The 19990-nt window shown below is 39.9% G+C and overlaps 1 protein-coding gene across 1 annotated transcript in view; it reads left to right on the top strand.

Annotated features, from left to right (window-relative positions):
• The window catches only part of hs6st3b (heparan sulfate 6-O-sulfotransferase 3b), a 49046-nt gene that overhangs the window by 27948 nt on the left and 1108 nt on the right, over positions 1-19990 (top strand). The window lies entirely within an intron of this gene.

Here is a 19990-nt window from a genome sequence, read left to right as displayed (position 1 = left end):
AAACAACTTTAATAGGTGATCATTTCTTCAGCTAAGAGTGTTTTCAGTCCTGTTCCTCATGGAGGGAAATCAGTCCCTGCTCAGGGCTCCATATTCAGTAGGAAGCCACATATTAACAGACACACAGTCGGCTTTAGCGTATATTTGCGAGAGGAGAGAGAGAGAAACTACAGCTGTGAATTATTGGAGTGTGTGAATATGAGGATGGAAAAGTCGATGGAGGGCAACAACTTCTAAATTTGGCTGTAGCGTTCTATCAGAAAATCTGGTCTTTCATCACACAGGAGAGCAGAGGGATCAGGAATCTCATCCCACCTCTCTCCACTCACGTAAGCGGTGATGTAAGATTTACAAACGCAAATGTTGCACCAAAGTTAGGTATTTGTTGCCTCCACAGACAGTCCCACCCCACATTTACACAGCTGTACATCACAGCTGCAGAATTTTACCACTCTTCCTATTTACTCACCTCTCTCTTCATGTGTGAGTTCACACTGTTTATGCAGTCAAACGTTTTGTACCTCTGTATATTTTCACACCATCAATGAACTGATACAGCAGGGATTCTTTTTTTTTTTTCATTGTCAGAGTTTTAGAGTGCTGTCTGCAGATGACTCCATTTGAAAGAATGCAATTGGTTTCTGTGCTTGTGTTGAATGCCCTGCCAAGCGACGCTTTCTATGTCACAGTTCTGTGAATTGTCAAGAAAACTGTGTGAAAATAATTTGCGAGTGAAGTGATTGCAATTAATGCATTTCAGAAAACTGAAGAAAATGAATTCCCCTCTTTGCATTCGCCTCCTCTGAATAGCCTTTCACCAAGCATCCTCAAGGATACTTTAGCATTCATGGTTGCCAAGTGATACTAGTCCCTACTCAGTAAACAGGTTCACCGCTGGATTAGTGCCCCCCTGTTGAGTTCAAAGATTAAACCGGCAGCAGTGTCAGTGGTCAGCCTCACAACTGCTATATCAAACTAGTGCCAGTTCGTTTGTCACAGCTACACTCGATACTATAGATCAGCGGGGAAACGAGGTTTCCCAAAGAGCACAAATCTCCATAGAGCAGAATGAATCCGTCCATAATGAAGCTGTTTGGTGTGTAATGATGTGTTTGAGCAGAGGGGAAAATATCCTTGAATGCGGCTTAAGGTAAAAAGGATGGGATTTAAAACGTTCTACGCAGGCATTAAATATGCATTCTGTCATTCATCCCACCTCATCAGTCCTGCGACAACTCCATAAAGACTGAAGAATCCTCATTTCGCTGTGATCAGCCTGAATTATTGAAAAAGCAGTTATCTGTATTAGTCTGGATTCTGCTTTCTGACTCCGGCTTCAGGAAATGTGCCATGACAGACAGCCCCTATCTCTTCTTAAGTGACAGTGCGACGGGGCTATATTTGTAACATCAATAACCATTACTTTCCAGTATCAATTATCTTTGATGCTGGCATGTAGTGGACAATCTTAAACCCAGTCTAATTGCTGCATCCCTGCTGTAATATATTTTGATGACATGCATGACTTTTATGCACTTTAAAAGAGGCAGCAAAATAATGCCGCCGAATGTAATGCAGTCTTGAGGAAATGCTTTGTACTGGATCCTGTCCATGCACAGTTGTAGGCTGGTCGTGAAATATCTTTGTCGTCCCTTACAGGCTGCACTCAGGACCTTTTCAATAGTTTTTGCTTCCACTCTGACATACACTATACTCTGTCCACTCAGACCACTGTGTCAATATACGGTTGAAAGTCTCAAGCACAGAGTCGTTTGGTAGGTTTTGCACCCCTGTACAATGGCCACGTCCTCCTTCACCCTAACCTGAGCTGACAGCCCTGAAAGGAAAAGAAAAAGCAGCAGGATCAAGAGGTCTTGACCTTGGCTTTTGCTTTGTTATTGTGACAGCAGGGTTCCCCCCCCCCCTCCCCCACCCCCCCAGTGATAAGCAGAAAAACCCAACACAAACTTTCCTGTTTTATAGTCTGAAATAAACACAGACTCCCATAAAGTGATAAAAGTTTGCACTTAATGCAATTCACACGTGAGAAGCCCCGCTCCCTGAAAAATGAGCGAACAGTACTCAGCCAGATGACAGTTCTGCATAGTTTCTCTCACAGGGAACCTGCAGCTATTTTCTGCTGTTTTTAAGAAGAATGATAACATTTACAGAATCTAGCCTTTTAAAAACTGCCCACTCTACTTTGTTTATAGATCCCTTCATTGTATATATTGTAATATTCCAACCCTAGCGAGAATGCGCGTGCAGTTTGGGGCCAGAGAATGAGCAGAGCATAGAAGAGAGCATAGATGTCAACAATCCTCCACCAAATTATTCAGATTATCCAGAATATGCGGTTTTGTTGTCCATCAAGGACCGCAAGGAATAAGAAAAAAAAATTACTTTTAGCTGGCGGCGCCTGCTTCATTAAAAGATTGGGTAAACAATGTTAGCAAGTTAGCATTTAAATTTTACTTTCTCTCTCACTGTTCAACATAACACAGAAATATCTGTTATTTTAGCCTACTTATCTTAATCCTCTTTGCTCCAACTCCTTGTCCACGATCATGGTTGTATGAAAACATCTGCTGTCAGAATGAAGCTGACTGTTCTCTTTAGCAAGTAGGCTATCGCACATCAAAATTAGATTTGGATGGAAGGTTGATTGACAGTGGCTTGGCCCACTCAGAATCCAGGAAAGTCATAATTTGTTTTTGTTTTTTTTTTAAGAGAAACTTGACAGAATAGCAATCAAAACAGCACAGATCTTTATTATTTATTGTGTGTTTAGTTAAATTATACCAACGGAACGGCCCTTAGGCATTTAGCTGTCCTGTTAGAGCAAAGTGACGTTCTCCCACAGACTTTGGGAGAGTTCAGTGGTTTTCTGGCATGCGCACATTTCTCTGACGTTGCACTCGTGTAGAAGTGTACACGTCTCACTGTCTTGTCTACACATCGTGGCTTCATATCATCTGCATTCAAAGCACCTGTTCAGCCACATGACAAAAAAATATATTCTCATCTTCACCTGAACACAACAGACACAATATCATACAAATAAATCGGAGTAATTGAAAGCCTCACTCTTTTCATTTCCTCTCATCTGACCAAGGATACTCATATCTGAAGAAATCTTGTGTGTTCATGATAGCATTTCAAACGGCTGCGACCCGCTCCTTTTCTATTGATGAAGGCATTTTTCTGGAGGTGACACATAATAACACCTGGGATCTTGATGATAACAAGTAAAAATTGACTTTGGCATCTATTGATTTCAGAGACTTCATTTCACAACAGCGGTGTCTTGAAAAAACTGCAAGCGGGAAAAACGGGTAGAGAAGCCACGTAAAGCTCTGATAACGCATTTCTTATGAACGGTAGACTTCCATTTACTAAACAAGAGATCAGCGGAACAGTTAATTTCATCATGAAGTCATCATGTGTATAGTATACCACAGGTTGAAATGGAATTGCTAGCACATTACCCGCTACCCAACTCTCAAAATAATAATAGTAGATCATTATGACCACATAGATTCGTGCAATATGTATTATTTTGCAAAGCTGGCAAGCACAAAGTGGGCAGAGTTAAGCCATGGTACAAAGTCTGATGTTAGCGTTAGCAGGGAACTAAAGCTGTTATTTATTTAAGAGCAGTTTCAAGTGTCTACAACTGTTCTTTTCATTCTTAATGATTGACTCTTAGACCATAAATGGAGCAAGCAACACTGCAAGGGGCCAAGACTCATCAAAAATGCATATATCCCATTGTTTAAAGGCAATATTACGAAAAATTACATTGTATTCCTTATGTGTATAGCCTTAATGTCACCATGCTAACACTCACAAGGACGATGGTTATGAGGATGTTAGAGGTCGGGCAGGAAGAGTACGTTCACCATGATGGCCATATTAGTTTTGAACGTTAGCATGTTAAGGTCATTTATTTGAATAATAAACCACAGCTGAGGCTAATGGGAACATAATTTCACAGGTTATTAAATTTGAGCTGATAGCCGCAGTCGATAGAAAAGTGAGAACATCACCAAAGTTATCAACATTCATCCTGAGGGGAGGGTGGGGAGGTGAGGCATGAATATCTTTAAAAAGTATTGAAACATTATTCTTAAATGTCAATGTCATGGTGATCTTGTAGAAAACGCCAAGGGATCACCACAGTCATTGAAATTCATTGTCTGCGCTCTGTACCAAGTTACATACCAATCTGTCCAGTAGTTGTTGACCTATTTAAATCTGGACCAAAGTGTGTGTCTGTGCTGTGGGGGGGGGGGGGGGGGGGGCAACTGATCATCATGCTGCCTGGCGAATTCTCTCCCAACACAAAAAATGGAAACACTGTTAATGCTGGCCGTAACGTCGCCTGACGAACTTGTGAGCTTTCAAACGATGTACAGTGTCTGCAGTTTGTAAAATAAGTGTGTGCAGGATTGAATGGCTGTTTGTCTCCTGACGTCGGCCCTGTGCAGGGTCTGCCCCGTCCTCGCCCGATGTCAGCTGCGGATAATGGATGGATGCGTGTATGCCATCCCAAACTGAGGTGAGCAGCACGCCTCCTGGTTGCTAAGTGGTTTTCAACTCAGCTCGGGAGTGTGTAGATTTAGACTGCACGGGTTGGCATGCATATGTTCAGATCAATGACAGAGTGGTGTTATTTATTTAAAGTTTTCTGCTAGCAGTTTGGAGAAGTGGAGCATTAGAGCTCAATAAATAGAGTACAACTCTACCTGTTTGTTGAAGAGAGATTGACAGCGTGGTGGGCCATGAACTTTCACAGAGCTGTGGTGGATTGAAGCTCAGTGTTTTTTTTGGCTGATGGAGTCAGTGGAGCAAAGAGGAGCTTTTTAGTCTGCCCAGCCATCAGTCTGACACCGCACATCAAAGGCTGTATGAAGAACTGCCTAATGTGGCAAAACCCTGCTTCTGACAAACATGCTGGCTCCCAGACAGGATCAGTGCTTTCTGCCTTTACCAGCAGCACTTCATGATGAACAAATCACCTTTCTGAAAGGAAATACTGTTTAAAACAACACTGGAGCGTCTTCTCTTGACTTGTGAGTTTTTCTCTGGGAATAATGCTGGCATTGAGATTATTTAAGGCATAGGCAGAGGTTAGCAGAATATCTTTTATTCTTCTTGGACATCACTGAATTGGGTGAGTTGATCAGTGAAAAACATAAAACATTCATTCATCTTCTAACACTTATCTGTTTCCGGGTTGTGGCGGTGCTGGAGATAATCTCAACCGAACCGAACCCGCGATCTGCTTGTTGTCGGGCAACGGCGCTAGCCGCTATGCTGCCGTGCTACCCAACATACACCACTGCTGATGAATGAAATCTGTGCCCTGTCAGCCTTCGAGCTTTGAGTTCATGAAAAGCTTTGTCCTTGGACAAATGTGTATTATATCCACTTTAGCTGATCCCATTTGGAGCCAATAGAAGCCATCCCGCTGATAACACAAGAGAAATCTAGAGTAAATTGAGCATAATGATTAAAAGTGCCAAATGGCCCAAACTGAGGTTGTTCACCCCTCACACAAACCGATTTCTAACACAACATGTCACCAACTTGATCCCCAGCCGTTCTCAGAAAGCCTTTAACTGTTGTTAATAATTTATACTTCTCTCTCTCAGATTCAAATGGCTGTCTATTGTTTGATTAACCTGCTGATCTGATGGACTGGAGGGGAGTGTTCTGTCCGCTGTCTGTAAATACAGGCTGTACGTTGCCACTTGGCACGATTCAAGAGTCTCAGCTTGCACATCCTGCTCACACAGTGCCAGAAATATCTCAGAGGGCAGCCGGGCACAATGCCACAAACAACCTATTGTTGAATCTGTGTTTCTTCCACTACGCTCTTCATTTCAATTTTCAGTTATAATGACACTAGCACAATAAGTTTATAATTAATTTGCGGATCTGGATGTCGAATAATGTTTTAATCTCCAGCGTAAAGTGGGAAGGTACTCAGGTACTTAGTATTAATGCAGCAGTGGCTAAAAGTCATGATTTAATATGTGTGAAATGGATGTGATGGAAAATGTGGAAGCTACAGTAATGCTGCAAAGCACGTTGATGTTATTTGATTACGTCTTTCAAGAACAAGTAGTGTTACATTGTGATTACAGTTAGCTGTTCACGGTCTCATCAGGAATTTAAAAGGTTTATATAGACAGTAAACTCTCCCTCAGAGGACAGGTTGTACCGGTACATAGTAACTTGCCACAGCAGCAAGGTGTGTGTGTGTGTGTGTGTGTGTGTGTTTCAGGTTCCTTGAATCTTTAGAAAAACCTGCCAAAGAAAATCAGGCATCATGTAAACACTTTGTGTATACTTTTAACAGAAAAGCCTCTTTGTCTGCGTTTTATTTCAAAGAAATGTCAAAAGAAAGAGTCCCAGAAGTGCATCTCATTTGATTTAATGAATATAAAGCTCTAACTCTGATGACAGTATGTTTTACAGGATGCATCTTACATGATTTCTGCCTGTTTCACCTGTTTTTCAGTAATTGTACCTCTATGGGAAGTGAAGACTTACACTCTCCTCTGCACACAAGCTACGCTTTTGTAGTTTAAACCATAGCATGCTGCTTTAAGTTTTTGCATCTAAATGGCTACCCTTTTAGAAGATATGATGACTATATGGAACAAATGTGTTTACATGCGTGCCCTTTGATCATTCTTCATAAGCAGGCTTTTCCCGGGAAGGCTGGCACAAGCCATCACTCTTTGATCACAGCAATGGTTCCTTAAACATGAGACCAATGGTCGCCGATGAATAATTTATTCTCTAGTTATCATATTAGGGATAAAAGTAAACCAAGATGTGAACTATGAGGCAAAGATTCAGAGAGCCTGTGCTAAAATTGCAAATGGGCAGTGGTGAGTACGCAGCTGAGCAGCCCAAGTATCTCACTGAGCACTCATTAGATTAATAAGTGGTAAAGAGAGCAGGCAGAGCTGATGTGTTTCTCCACTTAGCTTGGACAGTAGGGAACTTTAACATCCATCCATCCATCCATAAAGATATACTATACTACTACTATATATGTAACACACAGAATAACCTGATCAAGTGTTCTCAATAAATAGTATTTATCAGCAATTAGGGCGTTAATATATTCTCCAGTTTACTATTTATTAAATGTGTATATACTGACTCGTAAATCAACACCAAAGTGTTGCAAATTCATCTCTTGATTATTTTTTGACCAATTCTTTGACCACTTAACAGGGGTGGACACTACACAGAGAATATATGGCAGAAAGACCCGTGAACGAATCGGTCCAGGCCGGGAACAAAACTCTGGACTTTAACTTAAGTAGATTTTGACGAAGCTACTTTTACTTGTATTGGAGTAATATTTGACAAGGAGTATCTGTACTTTTACTGAAGTAGTGAAGTTGTGTACTCTGTCCACCTTTGCCACTTAAATGGCATCGATCAGAAAATGACATCCATCACAAAATCCCATAATGTCTCCAAGTTGTTCGTTATATCAGAAGTAAAGGAAAGCGGAACATTTGAGGAAATGGAAACTGAGATTGTTTGTGTGTTCATTTGATTGTGCTCTAATGCGCACATTTCCCTATCGATTTTGTGTTTCCTAATGGCCCACCTATTGATGTCCACTGTAGGTTTGGGCTTTAAATGACAAATATAATATAAGAATTTGTTCTAAAGAAAATGAATTAACATGCCCATTCTTTAAATAGTTGCAAATGAATGTTTGGCTATTGTATAATCATTCAACTGACTATGTCATAAACACAAACAATGACATCATGCAGACACACACTTTCTTCCTGTTCCACAGACTCTCCTCATGGCAGGGATTATAGCCATGGTTAAATCCTTTCTAATGTTGCTGGCTTGATCCCCTATGCCAAACAGAGACTGAAATGAGCTTCAGAAAGTTGGATAATCTACCTCATCTACATGACTCTCAGTCATGCTAATGTTTAAAAAGCCACTCACTTTGTAAAATTTCAGGTCCCACTTGGCTGAGCGTGTGGGGAGACCTCGTCTTTAAGGCAATTTGATTCAAACACTGAGATGCAGCATATTTATAAGTAGCAGCTTGTTGTATATGTAAATGTTCATTGTCTCTTAATGTGCAAGAATCAAGCTAAATCAGCGCTGGGAAATGTTCCCACATCAATTTTCCTTCAATTTACCCAACATGGCCATGAGCTAAACTTGCAGATTAAAAGAAATGACAACTTTTATGTATCATAATTACACCTAGGTACAATTTGGAAGAGACGCATAAAAAATTATTATTGAAAGAAAATGCTCTATTGACCATAGCATAATGATATTCTCTGGAATTGAATTAAAATATTTATAATTGTACGTATATCATAAACGCTTGGCCGATGCAGTTCAAATAAAGCTCGGTGCTGCAAACCAGCCAGTTTCTCATAGTAAAATCATAACATCGTAAAATCGTTGCTAGCTCCTGTTCTTCATTAAATACATTCATCATAAGTTTGTCCGTGCATGAACCATAAAAGCACTTCAGACTATACAAGTCACTGAATTGCCTGGAGACAGTCCTCATCAGCTCTATTAACTCCGGGTGTGTACAGATCTACCTGACTCAACTCTATTGTTGGTTTATTTAACACAACTAAAGGATGTTGTGTGATTTGTTACTCTTCTTTCATTATTAATCTCTCACATAATCTTTTTTCCAAATACATCCGTGCAAATTCGAAGGGACTGATACTGATGACGGGATGACTGGAGTCTTGCTGTTGCCATTAGGTTTCTAGGCAACCAGTGGAGAATGTAGGACCCTGAGATGTAACGTGTTAATTAGCGGGCTTTCAAAGCTCTGGCAGACAGATTCTGTTACCTTCGGGCAAAGAACGTCTGTCTGGCTGTAGCCTCAGATTCACCTGACAGAAACCACAAACGCACTCCTTGCAAGATAAAGTCAAGTACATTTCGCAAAAATCTGTAACAATCCATTTTATGCTCTGTTAATGACCTTTTGGTGAACTTCACAATGCATTTATTAGTTCTATTCATCTTATTGTCAGCTTTCACACATTAACTACACTTTGTTGGGTGTTATGGCTAATGCCAGTTTTGTTTCCAGTCACAGCAGACTGCTGATTTCAGTGAAAGAGCCAAACCCACGCTACCTGCTCAGCACCAGGCAACAGACGCAGCAGTAAACATCGAGAAGTAATGCAGTATCATGCAGTGAAAGAGCTGTGTGTTTTGTCTGAGAAATAATTGAGCAAAAAAAAAAAAAAAAGAATAGGGATATGAGTGTTAAAGTACAATTCTTTTGTCCTTTATGTCTTATTTATGTCAACAACAATTAGTCATAAGGCAGTAGGGAGAGAGAGAGGGGAACGGTCCCAGGGTCAGAGTTGAACCCGAGACGACGTAGCATGTGTGTTGACAACCCAAGCACCAGACTGATTTTATGGTCAAATGTGCAGTGAAAGGCAACATGCTGGATAGCGGTTTAGCTCAGAATCACCAATCCCTGCCCCCAAGAGGCCTTTGTTTGGTTTTTTAACAAAGGTTTTGGTTCAACTCTTAACTAAAAGTACCAAGCCTTGATCTGCAGTGCATAGGTGCCACATGTGAGGCCTGATTGTGACGCAGCAGTGCTTTAAACCTATCTTAGAGGCGAAGCGCTTCTGCAGGTTTTTTTGAACAGGTGGAACATGATGGAAATTCAGTGGATGACCAAAATGACTGTATTAAAAATCCATGCTGAGTCAAACATTTCACTTTCACAAACTCAAAGCTAAAATGTCAGAGCTGAAATTGTGTGTGAGACTCTCATGACAGCATGCGCGGCTCTCAGTGTCTTCGGCTCTGCGTTATGTGAAGTGACACACTGCTGTGGTTTCCACTGCCAGTCTATGTACTTGCGCCTCTCCTCTGGCTGTATTATTAATTCAGAGACCATGCAAGTACACGCCTTGTCTCCTCCTCTGCTGTCTGTTGAAGAGATCTTTGAAAGAGAAAGATTAAAAGGAGAGCATAATTAGACAGGAAGATTTCCGCTATCATGGTAATTGAAGCCGAGCCGTCATATTACAGTGTCTAATTGGTTTCAAATTATAGAGAAGCGGTTAGGACAGCAGGGAGTCACTTGCCAGTATAAAGTGACATTCATTTCTTGTCCAACTTCAAGTTTATATGTATCTATATACACATTATCCAGTTCTTGTGCTGTCTGTTAAATAGGAACTGTCTCTACAGTCCTTTTCCCTCTAGGGCAGCAAGACACCACATCGAGAAAAATCTGTATAGCAGAGCAAAGATGAATTAGAAAGTAGCATATGAGAGCTGTAATAATTGTAGCACAGTTATGTAGCTCTAACAGAACTGTTTTTGCACTTAAAGTGTGGTTCCATACAGGCTGACGAGCAGAGGAGGTCAAGCAGGTGCCTTTCCAGGAGCTAAAAAGAGACAACAGATTGCAGCGAAGCTATACAGCTTCTCAGATTTGAACAAAGAGAGTCCCATTCCTGAGCTGGCTCTTTGGCAGATTCCTCCAGAGGTCGATTCATCCTTCTCACAGGATAGAGCTTGTTATTTAGGTCTTGCCCCTTGTAAAGATTTTTTTTCCTTTTACACGCAGTTGCTCTTATATGCTGCTCCTCATTTCGTTGCAGTAAGGCCACGTTTAATGTCAGTGAATCAGGCACCTTTGTGTCAGACTACAGGGTGTACGGGTGAAAGCAGAGAGGCATGTGATTACCCAGCTTGCAGGGTGCTTTAAATCTCGAGTTAGTGTGTGCTGATTTTACCCTGAACTACATTATATACTGTTACTCTAAGTACTGAGCTACCTGAAACTTCGCTCCACACTCACTGTGTTGACGTTGTTCTCTGACTCTGGTTGTCATCGCTACCATCCAGAAAGTGGTTTCTTGTGTCTTGGCTCAGTGGGGGGGGTGATAGGGGGGGTTGTCCTGTGAGCTGTTGAGTATTAATCTCAAGGTTATGAAAACCTAAAAATAAATAAATAAAATAGCCGGGTCCACTCCCGAGTGAGTTGGTGACACCGAGGATTACCGATGGTAATGGGAAATTCAATTTAACATTCCAGGAAATGCTTGCGGAGAAGCTGCTTTAAATAAATACATAAATAAATCCGATAAGAAGCTTGTATTTGTTTTGTTGAAACACAGGTTATTTTAATATCAGTCAAAAGTAACTGCAACCGATTTCACGCAGCTCAATGAGACCAGCAGTGGTACCAACGCCACCGTAAACTTTGCATCATGGCTGATATTGAAAGTTGTGCTGCCCGTTGCCTGCAAAACTCCTCATCTAACTGCCTACCGTGGTTGTCGCCTCAAACTTATAAGACGGATCCTCCTTTTAAAAAACAAAATGCCAAAAGTTTGGGAGAATAATTTTTCATGTGGAGTGACGAATACACGGTGTCCCAGGTGACTATTTCTCAATAAACGATTCCACATTCTTATGAGATGAGATAAAATTAAAAAGTGTAACACTGGAGTATGTGCATACTTCATCTTGTGTGTTTGAATCCTTTCTGGGTGTAATTGCCGTTATTTAGCCCCAAACAAGGAGCACTACCACAGAGAGGTAACAACAGGATGTAATACAATGACTGACATTTGTGGGGAAAAAGCAAGGACTCCTGCTTTGAGGCTCTTTTATCGTTATTAGAGCTACATTAGTATTTGATAAATGAGCCATGATTTCCTCCCTTTAACATCTGACATATTCTTTTTTTCTGTAGTGTAAAAGAATCAAATGTTCCCTTTCAAACCACCACCCGCCCCCCCTTGTTATCTGCCACTGCTCATACAAGCACTCTATGTATGCACACCATGTCAAGTGCTTGCAAGTGCCAGCTTCCTGACAAGTAAATGAAAGGTCCCATCGTTCTTCTTGTTTCTTCCCAGGTGACACCCACTGTCCCCATTCCATCACCATCAAAAAGCCGAACAAGATGCTGAGAACCTCAAAAACGGTCCATAATGGGCTGCCGGGGGGAACGCAGACACCATTAAGGAATGATATCGGTTACAAATAATGCATGTCTGTAATCTCATTCTCATCTTGTCTAAAAGAAACGGGGCAGCGCTGAGCTGTACAGCTGCACCGCAGAGACCCTGCCTGCTGAATAACGTACACGGTCTCACAGGCCAAGGACATCTCTTCGCCAGAGACAGCGAAAGAAAGAGTTCACCATATAATCCTATGTTGCATCAACTCTATGAACAACCGAAACAAACCTATAATACATATATTCAAAGCACGTCAGACTTATGTGCTTCGTTTAGCACAGAATATTGTGAATATCCTTAATGTACTCCTTTAGGAGTAAAGGGTATCCGTAATGTTACAGTTCATAAAGAGGACTGATAAAGTAGGGTCTCCATCACCTTACCGATGGTAATATCAATGTCACTTTTCATGACTGCTGAAATTAAAGACCTCAGGGATGGAGGAAGTCATTTTCTGGAGAAGTAATTCCTCTTTAAGCATCTTTACTCGTTATGTACAGCACAGCACAGCTTCTTCTTTTTCCTTTTTTTCTCCCAAGGTTAAGCACATAGCACTTGCTGTAACATTTTTTTAAGTGGGAAAAGATACCACTAATCAAGATGAATTATAATTGAATACCAATGCTGCTTGGAAGCCAGGCATGTTCAGGAAGGAAAAAAAAAAAAATCTCTGCAAAGTCTGCACTGCACTGCATTACTCCCACGTGAGAGGTTTTACAGCGGAAGGTGCAGTGAAATGTGACGTGAGTGCACAGTCACTGATACTGTTGTTTTTTTTTTTTTTCCTCAATAACGTTGAGCTGCAACTCGCATCTTACTATGCAAGTTAACTGCTTGTGAGTTAAAAAAAAAAAAAAAAAATCCCCAAAGATGCACATCAGAGTATCTTTACTGTAGTATTCTTTTGAACGTTCTGCCTTTTTCACTCAAACGGCGGCGAAAGCACCGCTTGTTTTTTTTGTTTTTTTTTTTTATTTTGCGTGACAATATGTGAGATGTAATCTCGAAACTCCAACAACTCACTCTTTTACTGTGAGATGCCATTAGGTTCTGAGGCATTTATGTCTTTTTAATGAGCGAGCTAAATTGCCTTCATATGCGGTGATTTTTGTGCAAATGAAAGCCTTGCGGACTATGAATGTAAAGTAGATAACTAAATGTTCCTTGGCACATTGTGGGCCACGGGCAGCTGCATTAGGATTCACACTGATGACCACGTGACCCAACCGAGCAGTTACTCTTCAGTGGAAAATATTTAAAATGTGATGGGAAAAAAATGCAGATTCATAACAGCAGCACTCTAAAACAATCAGCGTCTTACGGGGTATCTGCTGCTTTTTCTGTTCGGTCAAGAATGGCTTGATGCTGTTATCCTGCAGTGAATGTTTGGTTCTTCTAAAGGATCCTCAGAATCACTCAGCTTTGGAAAGTGACAGTAAGAGCAACTATACGCCCAAATCACCACCTTATTGCACAAAATGTTCTAACTTTGAGGTAAAATGGCCATTTATGGTGTTTGGGGCAAAAAAAATAAATATCTGAATAATGAATAAATAGGAGACGAAATAATGTTATATTTAGCTGCTCAGATGAACGGGGGGAGTTTGTCCTGTTGGCCAGGCCACTTTCAAAATGCATGTGTCATTCATTCTTCATACAAATGAAAAGTACACACACACAATTTCATAAAACACATGAAGAGAAGTTTGTGCCACGTTGGCACACACATTAAGTCATATTCCACTCTTGAACCGGGCTTGATTTTCTCTCAGTCGAATAATGAGCCCATGCTTCTAATTATGAACAGGTTAGATTTAGTGTCGGCGTCTCTTCACTTAAAAATCTTCTGTCCATGTAGAAGGTCTCAGTAAGTTTTAGAGGCACTTTAGCGAAGCCTCTCACATATAAAACAGCAGCTCTGAATACATATTTCTCATTAAATGAACAGAATTAGCTGCTATATAACGGTGAGAAACATTCATCTCGTTAGGTGTTTTACTTTCTCCTCTATACGTAATCTTGAAGCAAGTTACTTCTATCAAAGTCAAACTGCAGCGAAACCAAGATCATGTTGATTTTTTTTCTCTTGGTTTATTTTAAATAGATACATTGATAAATTGAACAGCTATCCAATACAATTATCTTATATTTTATAGCAGATGATATGAGTACAGCCAGATTCAATAAAACACATTTAGTCATCACATAAAATTGCCAGGAGGTCTTTCATGTTCATCACGCCAAATTTGCCGCAGTAACTGTCAAAGTGTTTAGGACTTCTTAACTTGTGATATGAGTATAAGAGAGGGAAGTAATCCTATTTAAAGTTTCTGTATTTACAGCTGAACAATCCATTAATGTCATTTGAGTGTTTAATAGATTAAAGTGGACGTTTGTGATTTACTCTTTATATCTTTTGTGAAATGAGTTTTACAAAACGCCAAATATTAAAAATTGCACAGCAATTATTGTAAATGTCTTGATTTGTGAAGTTAAAAAAAATGTTTTTAGAGTTTATGCAAGTTTTATAACGCCCTGATCTAAAAATGTCTGTTATAATTCAGTCTGCCATTATTTGCTCTTGGCACTACAGTGGGCAGAAGACTGACACAATACAATGAAATGTTACAGACTGTAGTAGGTTAGACATAACTTTTCAAGATTTCTTTCTTTTCTTGCCCTCTCTCAATGCGAGCTGGAATTGGCTCCAGAGAGGGCAAGAAAACGGATAAGCAGGAGAAGATGAATGAATGAATTAACGAATTAACGAGTGAATGAATGAATTTGTTTTCTTCTTAGGAATCTGGCAGTCTTCTGTATACGTTATAGATCCATCTTTAAATGTATTGCACTTGGAGCATTTGCAGCTGGGAAAGCTGGCAGTGGAATTAAATGCCTAAAAATAATTATTAAATCTATTGCATCTATCCACATATTGTTGAGTCACCCATGAATTTGATTATTTCTGTTTTGAGTTTAAGACTCTTTTCAAACTCTCCACAAATTAATTTTGTGTTCGTATGAAAAACTTGAAATGTTTAATTGAATTTCAAAAGACTAGAAAACTCATCAGAGTTCACTAGAGCACACATTTGATTATTGTCATTCAAATATTGTTGCTACTATTTGTAGAAATTAAAACACATATTTGTCACTTTGAGCTTCTTCATTGTTGAAATTCCACTTAAGGCAACAATACCTAACTGCTGTGTTTCAAACTCCTGCATCTTATGTCCATCCATCTACCTTCTATTGCTTCTACCGCTGAGGGGCGGTCGCCAGTTCCATCTGATGTTTTTTCAAAAAATCTATAACTGTTATTCACGGTTATTGTGGGGTAATTCTGTGCACTTGATCACTTTTGAAGCGATTGTCTACCCACCCCATCTACCCTGTTAACTGGTTAAAGGGGAGTTATTGGGGCATCTCGCTGAGAGCTGAGGTAGCTTAGCTGAAGGTTGTGGCAGTGGCACATCCACGTTCCCATTCAGGCCTGCGACTGACTGCAACAACTTGCTCTGGTCAAATATACTCCTCAGATCACATTTCTCAGCAGATTGAAAGTTTTGTTGTTGTTGTTTATTTTTTTAGATAGAATGAGATTAGCACCACGTGCCACCCTGTCTCGTTAATTATTACCATTGTTTACCTGACTGAGGAGAAGGAAAGGCTTTAAAAGTAAAAAACACAAGAGTGACTTGTGGTTGATTAGATAGAGCGCTTTGAATAGAGGGCAGTGAAGAGAAACTAAGTACAGCATCGTGAGATACAAAAGGGGTGGAGGGGGCTGACAAGCGGAATCAGCAGCATGATTAATGTGACAACCTTTAAGAAAAGGTTATGGATCCATAGGGACCAAGAATGTCTGTAGGACTTTGAAGAAAAGCAGAGTGGTGAAAAGACCAGGAGTCAAGTCGGGTGCAAAATTACAGGAATACCGTGTTCTGATGGGGCACTGTACCCGGTACTCTGTCTTTGGGAGATTACTCCCAGAAACATTCATCTCAGTGATCACCATCTTCTGCATGTGGAGTGAAGGTACTGAATGTTATCACAGTTATGTTACCACGCTGTCCACCATCATTATTTTGACACACAGTGACTGATAATATGCTGTCAGTAATGCAACTATGCACTAAAAACAAACACGTCTTCACGGACAATTCTATCATAGCTTCACTGTGCCAAAGCACAGTGAAGCTATTGCAGCTATTGCAGCATTTGCTGTATTGGTATTAATTTTGTTTTATCGTTACTTAAAGACATCAAAGTTATATTACAAAGGGTACAAAGAAAACGCCTTTAAATTACCTACTGATTTTTCATCTGGCTATTTGTGCAGTTCGCTATGGTTAAATAGATACATATAAATTAAAAAACACAACCAACTGAACCTCAGCTCATTTTAAATTATATTCCTTATCTATACAATAAGTTGATGGAAAATCCTTTTAATGGCCCATCATTATAATTCCCACAGCGTGAATTTGGCTTTAGAAAGAAAGAATGAAAGAAAAGTTGAAGCAAACAAACCAAGAAAGAATAAAGCCTGCACGTTGGTCGGAAATGCCAACGGGGAAATAAACAGAGACTGTACAACTGGGAAGGCAACAGGAATTTTAAAATGGATATAAAAAACAACAGAACATAATTAAATAGAAATTAAATGTGACGGTTCTCTCACAAGTGTGCGATTCAGTGGTGTGAACACGGACACACACCATTATCTGCCACACAATGCCTATCATATTACATCTCAAAATCACTCAATCCTGTTGTTACACTGGGACACCGTTTGTCTTTACTGTTTCTGTGTGCTCAGCTCAGAGACATATCGTATTGCTTTTGTGTATTGTCTAGGCCAGCCTTAATCACCTGCAACAACATCCAACTCCCACACATGAATGTCTTAATGAAAAGATTCACACCATGTGCTCAGCCTCAAAGTGCAATGTCCCTCTCAGCATTGTGCAATCAGAGAGAAACAGTAAGTTGAAATCGTGTCATTGAGGCTAATTATGGGCAATTAAAAGCTACTTGCCTGTTGCACTGATATGTGCTTAGGATAAAATGTGGACCGCAGACTGCGCATTTGTGTTGCATGTGTTGAAGGGCTGTTTCACTGACAAAAGAGATAGGGCTGGGTGGTTTTTTTGGTTTTTTGGCCAGCATAATGTTGGAGCACTGTTGTAGCCGTGGAAATGTCAGGAATTAGGTGGTTCCATCCAAAGCTGGTCCTGTCTGATATTATCAAGCAAATTGTTTGTTGTTTTGTGAATTGATGGCCATGATATTCTGAAGGTGGTTCACAAAGGATGAATGTTTTTATGGCCTTGACTAAGCTGACATTTACTAAATTAAATTGGAAACACACATTCCCCTTAGAATCAACTGTAAAAGCCCAGCTCTCTTATTTTTCAGTTAGTGTTTTCATCAAGTCAAAATGTGTGTGTTCATCAATCCTATGATAATGTTCCCATCAACGTTGCTCGCATCCTGAGGTTAGCATTTAGGTCAAGGCTGTACACGGCCATAAACATAACTGTAGACTCTCAAGCTGTTCATACAGTTTATAAAAACACTGCAATATATGACACTTAAATAGTAAACAGAAGAAATCAGCTTCCTAAACTGTCCTTTGCTAATAGAAAAACTGCCATTTCTCTGACATGCAAAGGGAAATCTATTTCAAGAAATACTGTCCATCAATGGGGCAACCAATTCAATGATTTAAATGTACCTTTTAACCATCTTTCTAGATTAAACCACCATGTTTAAATTGGTAGGAAGTATGGGTTTGTCATTGAGGCGAGTTGTTTCACTCAAAGTAGCTCTTTAATCTTTTGTTAAGAGAATTGAGTTTATAGCTTAAAAAATATTTATTATGAGATTGCTCTATTGGCTGATGTTTAGCAAATGTATTAAATGTCTTTCTCACATATATTCGTTGAAAGCTGTTCATATTCACGGACTGAATCTATTGACGTTACACCAAGTTTAAGTATTCCCGTCTTCATCTGCCCTAATCATTCCTTGCATTAGTTTCCATTTTTATCCATACTTTCTAATTCCTCTTCCATCTCTGTGTAATGACCCCTATTAAGTTTGCGCTCCAGTGAAGACCGGCTTCTGTAGAGATGAGTATTTTGGGGCTAAGATAAGTTGCGATGTGATCCATTATTGATCCATGATTAACTAGAGTTCAGCTGGGTCGTCGACTTCAACACATTAAAATAGGCTGGGGAAATCTTGGCAAAGGGATGTGGCATAGTGTTGCCATACAAATCAGTACAGTATTAACATGTTGCTTCATTGCTACAGCAAATTCAGCATAAACGTCTCACTGTAGTTTTGATAATGACTGCAAAATGACTGTAGAGGTGGTATTGATGATAATACCAACCCCAGGTAGGAGGAGAAGCTCTGTTAGTTTGCCATCTCCCTCTTCAATAGACATCTGTATCACTCCAGGAATGCCTCCTTAAGACAGCTCCACAGGCCCATTGATGCTGATACATTTTGACACTGATGGTGCATACACCTGACCTTTGGGCTATTGAGTGCTCTCAAACAACACTCACTGCATGTGTTTATGTCCCAGAGACAGTCTAATGAGGATGTATCTGCAGTCAGCCAACTCCAGGACCATGTGCCAGGATACAGCTGCTGCCACCAGGGCTCTAATCGCAGCTTCTTGCCTGACTCACACTGGGTAACATTGTCAGTGATGGCATTCTCATGGCGGCGTTAGGACAAATCTCTGGATAAACTCCGGACATATTTTTGGGACAGGTAATATTGCTACTTGCACATGAAAGGCACCTCAACATTATGTGATAAGGTCTATGTGATATGGAAAAGTCACCCCATGCATAGTATGAGACACATCCATTATACTAAATCAGTGTTGAGCTTCAGGTTAACATACAAGGAAGAAATTTTACTGAGTTCAGGGAGATGGGTTGATCATCTGCTGATAAAGAAAAGCATGAGAAAGACATAATTCTTTTAGGGGTAAAAAAAAGGCTGAACCCAGAGTTACTAAATGTACAATTAGATAAAATCAGTAGAAGTAGAGAATATTTGTGTGTGTAAAAACTGGCTAAGATAGTTTATCACTCATTAAATGGCCAGATTAGATTTCTGTTGATCATCATATCATTTAATTAACTCTCTCTGCTATAAAAAATAATTTTAGCATCATACTCCTCATATACAAGGAGCATTTACATAGACTGGACTCATTATTTTGAGTTTTTTTTAGGCAAAAAATTAAACAGTTAAAAGACAAAAAGAGAAAAAACTGCATGTTTTTAACTTTAACAATCTGAATAAAGCTGCAAAATAGTGTACAATTTCAGAATCCAAAACTGAAGGACAAGCACAGGGGAGCATTTTTGTAGAGTTCTTTTATTTCCACTGTGCAAGGCTGTGTGGATGTTATTGCTGTGCAGAAGTAACTGATGCAGCACTGAAAGCAGCTTTGGAGTCAGTGTGAAATCTCAGTGCCGCACTGTACTTTATCTACCCAGACTGTTCTCTAGGGAAGGGAAAGGGTGGGGGGGGGGTGTCATTAAATATTGAAACAGCACTCACAGGACTTCATCTTACATCTTAAGAGAAGTTTACCTGGGTAACACCTGTCGAACCTTTGTTTTCCATCAGAATGCACTTTGACATACCTGTGGCTCAGCAAAGCCATTCCACTTCAAGGTCTTCAACTCGGGCATCAAGGGCGGTTGTAGTCCCACTTTCAAGAAAAAACTATCGACTTCAGACATGATTCATACCCATGCTGTTGTTTCCTATTTTGCGTTATTTGCTTAAGAAATATTAATATTCCTCAAATAAAATGTTTTATCTTGACTTAACCAACAAAGTTAATCTTGCACGCTCAATTTCTATTCTCTGCATATTCACCTCACAGGGTGATGTACAAAATATAT

Source organism: Echeneis naucrates, chromosome 21, assembly GCF_900963305.1.
Source record: "Echeneis naucrates chromosome 21, fEcheNa1.1, whole genome shotgun sequence".
NCBI lineage: Eukaryota > Metazoa > Chordata > Actinopteri > Carangiformes > Echeneidae > Echeneis > Echeneis naucrates.
This window is presented reverse-complemented; position numbering and strand designations above follow the sequence as displayed.